The sequence below is a fragment of the Giraffa tippelskirchi genome, chromosome 14, assembly GCF_054371585.1.
Source record: "Giraffa tippelskirchi isolate mGirTip1 chromosome 14, T2T-mGirTip1v1.2.pri, whole genome shotgun sequence".
In the NCBI taxonomy this organism is placed as follows: domain Eukaryota; kingdom Metazoa; phylum Chordata; class Mammalia; order Artiodactyla; family Giraffidae; genus Giraffa; species Giraffa tippelskirchi.
The window spans coordinates 12,140,001-12,149,317 of record NC_137288.1 but is presented as its reverse complement, the minus strand read 5'-3'; the positions used below and the strand labels follow the sequence as shown (position 1 = coordinate 12,149,317).

The 9,317-nt window shown below is 73.9% G+C and overlaps 1 long non-coding RNA gene across 2 annotated transcripts in view; it reads left to right on the top strand.

Annotated features, from left to right (window-relative positions):
- The first annotated feature begins 460 nt into the window (after positions 1–460).
- The window catches only part of LOC145534283 (uncharacterized), a 30,617-nt gene continuing 21,760 nt past the window's right edge, over positions 461–9,317 (top strand). Inside the window, exon 1 of one of the 2 annotated variants that reach the window (XR_014074409.1) lies at positions 461–1,211. This is a non-coding gene — a long non-coding RNA (uncharacterized LOC145534283). Of the gene's footprint in view, positions 1,269–9,317 lie in introns of both variants that reach the window. The other variant, XR_014074410.1, reaches the window with a different exon arrangement.

Below are 9,317 nucleotides of genomic sequence, written 5' to 3'. Positions count from 1 at the left end.
GAGCTCATCACCTCCGGGATCAAGCTCACTCCCGTGCAACGGGAGTCTGCCCCCCTCACCTCAGCCACCACCGGCCAGCACTTGTCTTGGGCAGACAAGGGAGTGTTCCGATTTGGCCGGCGCGGGGGGGGGGGGGGGTGGGGTGGCGGAGGAGTGGGGTGGGTGCGCAGGGTTTCGTTGTCACGAGGCGAACTTTGACCCTTGTGTTCTGCCCCTGAACCTCACTGGAGAGACTGGACCCGCGTGACCTGTCACGTCTTGGTTTCAACATCCTTGGCGGGAGAACTAAGATTCCCCCATGCGAAGTGATCAGGCCAGAGAGAAGGAAGTCGATTCCCTTGGGATCCAATGCCCGTTTTCTCGAATCCAGTTAAGTTTCGTCAAGATTTCCCACCCAAACCGAAAAGCCGAAGTGGCTACCTATCCCCGCCCCCTTGACCTCTGTCCCAAGGTGCCCCTCCCACACCGCCTCCTTCCACAGCCTCAAGGCATTCAAGAGTTAGCCGGCCCGGGCCGGCTCCATCCGTGGTCGCCCCGCCCCAAGACCCTCTGAAAAAGCGCCCGACAGGCAGGTGGCGCCCGACCCCCAACCAGCTATCCAGTGAGCCAGCCCCAGCATAGGAGCTTAGTGGGCGACCGACGGGGACTCGTTGCCAGACGGAGCCCATCCTAGTTCGCGTTTCTCCGCTCAGTCAACGGCGCAGACAGGAGAACGGGATCCGCCCACACTTCTCGAGAACGTCCCTGGGCGAGGGATGACGGACGCACGGACGGACGGGACGGGAAGGATTCTTGACTCCCCACCCACGGAGCAGCGGAATGCACTCCCATCCGAGGGGGATCGCAGGCCCACGTCAGACGGTGTGAGCACACGCCCCAGAACAACAACTCGCCAGCATCCCCGTCCGTGTCCCCGTCACCATCTTTGGGCACGCCAGGAGAAAGCCCTTTTGTGACCCGGACGACGGCTCTTTCGGCAAAAGCAACGTTGAGCAACGGCACAAATGAAGAGACTTGGATTTGAAACGACGCGTTCATATAGCAGCGCCTCAAAAGCAAAAGCACGCACTCGTCCCTCACATAACCGCAACCAACAAACCCGACGCACCTGAAAAAGAAAAAGCAAACGGAAGAGAACGGGTCGATCTGGCGGCTCGGTCGCCGAGACCAGATCAACCCCGGAAGGCAGGGCGAGCCGAGAGCCCACTCGGGTGAGGTCGAGCGGGATCAACACGGCAGCTCGGCGGCAGAGGTCGCGAGTGGGAGAGGTCCGTCCGGGTGCTCGACCCGCGGGCGCTGGCCGCTCTGCGGCCCAGTGAGGGAAGGAGGGGGGGAGGGGCGGAGACCCTGACAACTGGGCGACGCGCGCGCGCTGGCGGCTCGGCTGGCGAGGTCGCGAGTGGGAGAGGCCCGGCCGGCAGGTGGACCCGCGGGCACCGACAGCTCGGCGGCAGAGTGAGGAAAGTGGGGGGAGGGGCAGACAGCCTGACAACCGGGCGACGGGCGCGCGCTGGCGGCTCGGCGGGCGAGGTCGCGAGTGGGAGAGGCCCGGCCGACAGCTGGACCCGCGGGCACCGCCAGCTCGGCGGCAGAGTGAGGGAAGGAGGGAGGAGGGGCGGAGTCCCTGCCAGGCGGGCGACGCGCGCGCGCCGGCGGCTGGGCGCCATAGGTCGCGAGTGCGAGAGGCCCGGCCGACAGGTGGACACGCGGGCACCGCCAGCTCGGCGGCAGAGTGAGGGAAGGGGGGGGAGGGGCAGACACCCTGACAACCGGGCGACGGGCGCGTGCTGGCGGCTCGGCGGGCGAGGTCGCGAGTGGGAGAGGCCCGGCCGACAGCTGGACCCGCGGGCACCGCCAGCTCGGCGGCAGAGTGAGGGAAGGAGGGAGGAGGGGCGGAGTCCCTGCCAGGCGGGCGACGCGCGCGCGCTGGCGGCTCGGCGGCAGAGGTCGCGAGTGCGAGAGGCCCGGCCGACAGGTGGACACGCGGGCACCGCCAGCTCGGCGGCAGAGTGAGGGAAGGAGGGAGGAGGGGCGGAGTCCCTGCCAGGCGGGCGACGCGCGCGCGCTGGCGGCTCGGCGGCAGAGGTCGCGAGTGCGAGAGGCCCGGCCGACAGGTGGACACGCGGGCACCGCCAGCTCGGCGGCAGAGTGAGGGAAGGGGGGGAGGGGCAGACAGCCTGACAACCGGGCGACGGGCGCGCGCTGGCGCCTCGGCTGGCGAGGTCGCGAGTGGGAGAGGCCCTGCCCGCAGGTGGACACGCGGGCACCCGCAGCTCGTCGAGAGTTAGGGAAGGGGGGAAGTTAGGGAAGGGGGGGAGGGGATAGAACCCCGTCGGGCTCGTCGACCCGCGGCTCCTGGCGGCTCTGCGGCCGAGTTAGGGGAGGAGTGGGGGAGGGGCAGACAGCCTGACAGCCGGGCGACGGGCGCGCGCTGGCGGCTCGGCGGGCGAGGTCGCGATTGGGAGAGGCCCCGCCCGCAGGTGGACACGCCGGCACCCGCAGCTCGTCGAGAGTTAGGGAAGGGGGGGAGTTAGGGAAGGGGGGGAGGGGATAGAACCCCTTCGGACTCGTCGACCCGCGGCTCCTGGCGGCTCTGCGGCCGAGTTAGGGGAGGAGGGGGGGAGGGGCAGACAGCCTGACAGCCGGGCGACGGGCGCGCGCTGCCGGCTCGGCGGGCGAGGTCGCGAGTGGGAGAGGCCCTGCCCGCAGGTGGACCCGCGGGCACCCGCAGCTCGTCGACAGGGTTAGGGAAGGGGGGGAGGGGATAGAGCCCCGTCGGGCTCGTCGACCCGCGGCTCCTGGCGGCTCTGCGGCCGAGTTAGGGAAGGGGGGGAGGGGCAGACTCCCTGCCAGGCGGGCGACGCGCGCGCGCTGGCGGCTGGGCGCCATAGGTCGCGAGTGCGAGAGGCCCGGCCGACAGGTGGATACGCGGGCACCGCCAGCTCGGCGGCAGAGTGAGGGAAGGGGGGGAGGGGCAGACACCCTGACAACCGGGCGACGGGCGCGTGCTGGCGGCTCGGCGGGCGAGGTCGCCAGTGGGAGAGGCCCGGCCGACAGCTGGACCCGCGGGCACCGCCAGCTCGGCGACAGAGTGAGGGAAGGAGGGAGGAGGGGCGGAGTCCCTGCCAGGCGGGCGACGCGCGCGCGCTGGCGGCTCGGCGGCAGAGGTCGCGAGTGCGAGAGGCCCGGCCGACAGGTGGACACGCGGGCACCGCCAGCTCGGCGCAGAGTGAGGAAAGGGGGGAGGAGGGGCAGACACCCTGACAGCCGGGAGACGGGCTCGCGCTGGCGGCTCGGCGGGCGAGGTCGCGAGTGGGAGAGGCCCTGCCGGCAGGTGGACACGCGGGCACCCGCAGTTCGTCGACAGGGTGAGGGAAGGGGGGGAGGGGATAGAGCCCCGTCGGGCTCGTCGACCCGCGGCTCCTGGCGGCTCTGCGGCCGAGTTAGGGGAGGAGTGGGGGAGGGGCAGACAGCCTGACAGCCGGGCGACGGGCGCGCGCTGCCGTCTCGGCGGGCGAGGTCGCGAGTGGGAGGGGCCCTGCCCGCAGGTGGACCCGCGGGCACCCGCAGCTCGTCGTCAGGGTTAGGGAAGGGGGGGAGTTAGGGAAGGGGGGGAGGGGCTAGAACCCCGTCGCGCTGGTCGACCCGCGGCTCCTGGCGGCTCTGCGGCCGAGTTAGGGGAGGAGTGGGGGAGGGGCAGACAGCCTGACAGCCGGGCGACGGGCGCGCGCTGCCGTCTCCGCGGGCGAGGTCGCGAGTGGGAGGGGCCCTGCCCGCAGGTGGACCCGCGGGCACCCGCAGCTCGTCGTCAGGGTTAGGGAAGGGGGGGAGTTAGGGAAGGGGGGGAGGGGCTAGAACCCCGTCGCGCTGGTCGACCCGCGGCTCCTGGCGGCTCTGCGGCCGAGTTAGGGGAGGAGTGGGGGAGGGGCAGACAGCCTGACAGCCGGGCGACGGGCGCGCGCTGCTGTCTCGGCGGCAGAGGTCGCGAGTGCGAGAGGCCCGGCCGACAGGTGGACCCTCGGGCACCCGCAGCTCGTCGACAGGGTTAGGGAAGGGGGGGAGTTAGGGAAGGGGGGGAGGGGCTAGAACCCCGTCGGGCTCGTCGACCCGCGGCTCCTGGCGGCTCTGCGGCCGAGTTAGGGAAGGGGGGGGAGGGGCAGACTCCCTGCCAGGCGGGCGACGCGCGCGCGCCGGCGGCTGGGCGCCATAGTTCGCGAGTGCGAGAGGCCCGGCCGACAGGTGGACACGCGGGCACCGCCAGCTCGGCGGCAGAGTGAGGGAAGGGGGGGAGGGGCAGACACCCTGACAACCGGGCGACGGGCGCGTGCTGGCGGCTCGGCGGGCGAGGTCGCGAGTGGGAGAGGCCCGGCCGACAGCTGGACCCGCGGGCACCGCCAGCTCGGCGGCAGAGTGAGGGAAGGAGAGAGGAGGGGCGGAGTCCCTGCCAGGCGGGCGACGCGCGCGCGCTGGCGGCTGGGCGCCATAGGTCGCGAGTGCGAGAGGCCCGGCCGACAGGTGGACACGCGGGCACCGCCAGCTCGGCGGCAGAGTGAGGGAAGGAGGGAGGAGGGGCGGAGTCCCTGCCAGGCGGGCGACGCGCGCGCGCTGGCGGCTCGGCGGCAGAGGTCGCGAGTGCGAGAGGCCCGGCCGACAGGTGGACACGCGGGCACCGCCAGCTCGGCGGCAGAGTGAGGGAAGGGGGGGAGGGGCAGACAGCCTGACAACCGGGCGACGGGCGCGCGCTGGCGCCTCGGCTGGCGAGGTCGCGAGTGGGAGAGGCCCTGCCCGCAGGTGGACACGCGGGCACCCGCAGCTCGTCGAGAGTTAGGGAAGGGGGGGGAGTTAGGGAAGGGGGGGAGGGGATAGAACCCCGTCGGGCTCGTCGACCCGCGGCTCCTGGCGGCTCTGCGGCCGAGTTAGGGGAGGAGGGGGGGAGGGGCAGACAGCCTGACAGCCGGGCGACGGGCGCGCGCTGCCGTCTCGGCGGGCGAGGTCGCGAGTGGGAGGGGCCCTGCCCGCAGGTGGACCCGCGGGCACCCGCAGCTCGTCGACAGGGTTAGGGAAGGGGGGGAGTTAGGGAAGGGGGGGAGGGGCTAGAACCCCGTCGGGCTCGTCGACCCGCGGCTCCAAGCGGCTCTGCGGCCGAGTTAGGGGAGGAGGGGGGGAGGGGCAGACAGCCTGACAGCCGGGCGACGGGCGCGCGCTGCCGGCTCGGCGGGCGAGGTCGCGAGTGGGAGAGGCCCTGCCCGCAGGTGGACCCGCGGGCACCCGCAGCTCGTCGACAGGGTTAGGGAAGGGGGGGAGGGGATAGAGCCCCGTCGGGCTCGTCGACCCGCGGCTCCTGGCGGCTCTGCGGCCGAGTTAGGGAAGGGGGGGGAGGGGCAGACTCCCTGCCAGGCGGGCGACGCGCGCGCGCCGGCGGCTGGGCGCCAAAGTTCGCGAGTGCGAGAGGCCCGGCCGACAGGTGGACACGCGGGCACCGCCAGCTCGGCGGCAGAGTGAGGGAAGGGGGGGAGGGGCAGACACCCTGACAACCGGGCGACGGGCGCGTGCTGGCGGCTCGGCGGGCGAGGTCGCGAGTGGGAGAGGCCCTGCCGACAGCTGGACCCGCGGGCACCGCCAGCTCGGCGACAGAGTGAGGGAAGGAGGGAGGAGGGGCGGAGTCCCTGCCAGGCGGGCGACGCGCGCGCGCTGGCGGCTCGGCGGCAGAGGTCGCGAGTGCGAGAGGCCCGGCCGACAGGTGGACACGCGGGCACCGCCAGCTCGGCGCAGAGTGAGGAAAGGGGGGAGGAGGGGCAGACACCCTGACAGCCGGGAGACGGGCTCGCGCTGGCGGCTCGGCGGGCGAGGTCGCGAGTGGGAGAGGCCCTGCCGGCAGGTGGACACGCGGGCACCCGCAGCTCGTCGTCAGGGTTAGGGAAGGGGGGGAGTTAGGGAAGGGGGGGAGGGGCTAGAACCCCGTCGCGCTGGTCGACCCGCGGCTCCTGGCGGCTCTGCGGCCGAGTTAGGGGAGGAGTGGGGGAGGGGCAGACAGCCTGACAGCCGGGCGACGGGCGCGCGCTGCTGTCTCGGCGGCAGAGGTCGCGAGTGCGAGAGGCCCGGCCGACAGGTGGACCCTCGGGCACCCGCAGCTCGTCGACAGGGTTAGGGAAGGGGGGGAGTTAGGGAAGGGGGGGAGGGGCTAGAACCCCGTCGGGCTCGTCGACCCGCGGCTCCTGGCGGCTCTGCGGCCGAGTTAGGGAAGGGGGGGGAGGGGCAGACTCCCTGCCAGGCGGGCGACGCGCGCGCGCCGGCGGCTGGGCGCCATAGTTCGCGAGTGCGAGAGGCCCGGCCGACAGGTGGACACGCGGGCACCGCCAGCTCGGCGGCAGAGTGAGGGAAGGGGGGGAGGGGCAGACACCCTGACAACCGGGCGACGGGCGCGTGCTGGCGGCTCGGCGGGCGAGGTCGCGAGTGGGAGAGGCCCGGCCGACAGCTGGACCCGCGGGCACCGCCAGCTCGGCGGCAGAGTGAGGGAAGGAGAGAGGAGGGGCGGAGTCCCTGCCAGGCGGGCGACGCGCGCGCGCTGGCGGCTGGGCGCCATAGGTCGCGAGTGCGAGAGGCCCGGCCGACAGGTGGACACGCGGGCACCGCCAGCTCGGCGGCAGAGTGAGGGAAGGAGGGAGGAGGGGCGGAGTCCCTGCCAGGCGGGCGACGCGCGCGCGCTGGCGGCTCGGCGGCAGAGGTCGCGAGTGCGAGAGGCCCGGCCGACAGGTGGACACGCGGGCACCGCCAGCTCGGCGGCAGAGTGAGGGAAGGGGGGGAGGGGCAGACAGCCTGACAACCGGGCGACGGGCGCGCGCTGGCGCCTCGGCTGGCGAGGTCGCGAGTGGGAGAGGCCCTGCCCGCAGGTGGACACGCGGGCACCCGCAGCTCGTCGAGAGTTAGGGAAGGGGGGGGAGTTAGGGAAGGGGGGGAGGGGATAGAACCCCGTCGGGCTCGTCGACCCGCGGCTCCTGGCGGCTCTGCGGCCGAGTTAGGGGAGGAGGGGGGGAGGGGCAGACAGCCTGACAGCCGGGCGACGGGCGCGCGCTGCCGTCTCGGCGGGCGAGGTCGCGAGTGGGAGGGGCCCTGCCCGCAGGTGGACCCGCGGGCACCCGCAGCTCGTCGACAGGGTTAGGGAAGGGGGGGAGTTAGGGAAGGGGGGGAGGGGCTAGAACCCCGTCGGGCTCGTCGACCCGCGGCTCCAAGCGGCTCTGCGGCCGAGTTAGGGGAGGAGGGGGGGAGGGGCAGACAGCCTGACAGCCGGGCGACGGGCGCGCGCTGCCGGCTCGGCGGGCGAGGTCGCGAGTGGGAGAGGCCCTGCCCGCAGGTGGACCCGCGGGCACCCGCAGCTCGTCGACAGGGTTAGGGAAGGGGGGGAGGGGATAGAGCCCCGTCGGGCTCGTCGACCCGCGGCTCCTGGCGGCTCTGCGGCCGAGTTAGGGAAGGGGGGGGAGGGGCAGACTCCCTGCCAGGCGGGCGACGCGCGCGCGCCGGCGGCTGGGCGCCAAAGTTCGCGAGTGCGAGAGGCCCGGCCGACAGGTGGACACGCGGGCACCGCCAGCTCGGCGGCAGAGTGAGGGAAGGGGGGGAGGGGCAGACACCCTGACAACCGGGCGACGGGCGCGTGCTGGCGGCTCGGCGGGCGAGGTCGCGAGTGGGAGAGGCCCTGCCGACAGCTGGACCCGCGGGCACCGCCAGCTCGGCGACAGAGTGAGGGAAGGAGGGAGGAGGGGCGGAGTCCCTGCCAGGCGGGCGACGCGCGCGCGCTGGCGGCTCGGCGGCAGAGGTCGCGAGTGCGAGAGGCCCGGCCGACAGGTGGACACGCGGGCACCGCCAGCTCGGCGCAGAGTGAGGAAAGGGGGGAGGAGGGGCAGACACCCTGACAGCCGGGAGACGGGCTCGCGCTGGCGGCTCGGCGGGCGAGGTCGCGAGTGGGAGAGGCCCTGCCGGCAGGTGGACACGCGGGCACCCGCAGTTCGTCGACAGGGTGAGGGAAGGGGGGGAGGGGATAGAGCCCCGTCGGGCTCGTCGACCCGCGGCTCCTGGCGGCTCTGCGGCCGAGTTAGGGGAGGAGTGGGGGAGGGGCAGACAGCCTGACAGCCGGGCGACGGGCGCGCGCTGCCGTCTCCGCGGGCGAGGTCGCGAGTGGGAGGGGCCCTGCCCGCAGGTGGACCCGCGGGCACCCGCAGCTCGTCGTCAGGGTTAGGGAAGGGGGGGAGTCAGGGAAGGGGGGGAGGGGCTAGAACCCCGTCGCGCTGGTCGACCCGCGGCTCCTGGCGGCTCTGCGGCCGAGTTAGGGGAGGAGTGGGGGAGGGGCAGACAGCCTGACAGCCGGGCGACGGGCGCGCGCTGCCGTCTCCGCGGGCGAGGTCGCGAGTGGGAGGGGCCCTGCCCGCAGGTGGACCCGCGGGCACCCGCAGCTCGTCGTCAGGGTTAGGGAAGGGGGGGAGTCAGGGAAGGGGGGGAGGGGCTAGAACCCCGTCGCGCTGGTCGACCCGCGGCTCCTGGCGGCTCTGCGGCCGAGTTAGGGGAGGAGTGGGGGAGGGGCAGACAGCCTGACAGCCGGGCGACGGGCGCGCGCTGCCGTCTCCGCGGGCGAGGTCGCGAGTGGGAGGGGCCCTGCCCGCAGGTGGACCCGCGGGCACCCGCAGCTCGTCGTCAGGGTTAGGGAAGGGGGGGAGTCAGGGAAGGGGGGGAGGGGCTAGAACCCCGTCGCGCTGGTCGACCCGCGGCTCCTGGCGGCTCTGCGGCCGAGTTAGGGGAGGAGTGGGGGAGGGGCAGACAGCCTGACAGCCGGGCGACGGGCGCGCGCTGCCGTCTCCGCGGGCGAGGTCGCGAGTGGGAGAGGCCCTGCCCGCAGGTGGACACGCGGGCACCCGCAGCTCGTCGAGAGTTAGGGAAGGGGGGGGAGTTAGGGAAGGGGGGGAGGGGATAGAACCCCGTCGGGCTCGTCGACCCGCGGCTCCTGGCGGCTCTGCGGCCGAGTTAGGGGAGGAGGGGGGGAGGGGCAGACAGCCTGACAGCCGGGCGACGGGCGCGCGCTGCCGTCTCGGCGGGCGAGGTCGCGAGTGGGAGGGGCCCTGCCCGCAGGTGGACCCGCGGGCACCCGCAGCTCGTCGACAGGGTTAGGGAAGGGGGGGAGTTAGGGAAGGGGGGGAGGGGCTAGAACCCCGTCGGGCTCGTCGACCCGCGGCTCCAAGCGGCTCTGCGGCCGAGTTAGGGGAGGAGGGGGGGAGGGGCAGACAGCCTGACAGCCGGGCGACGGGCGCGCGCTGCCGGCTCGGCGGGCGAGG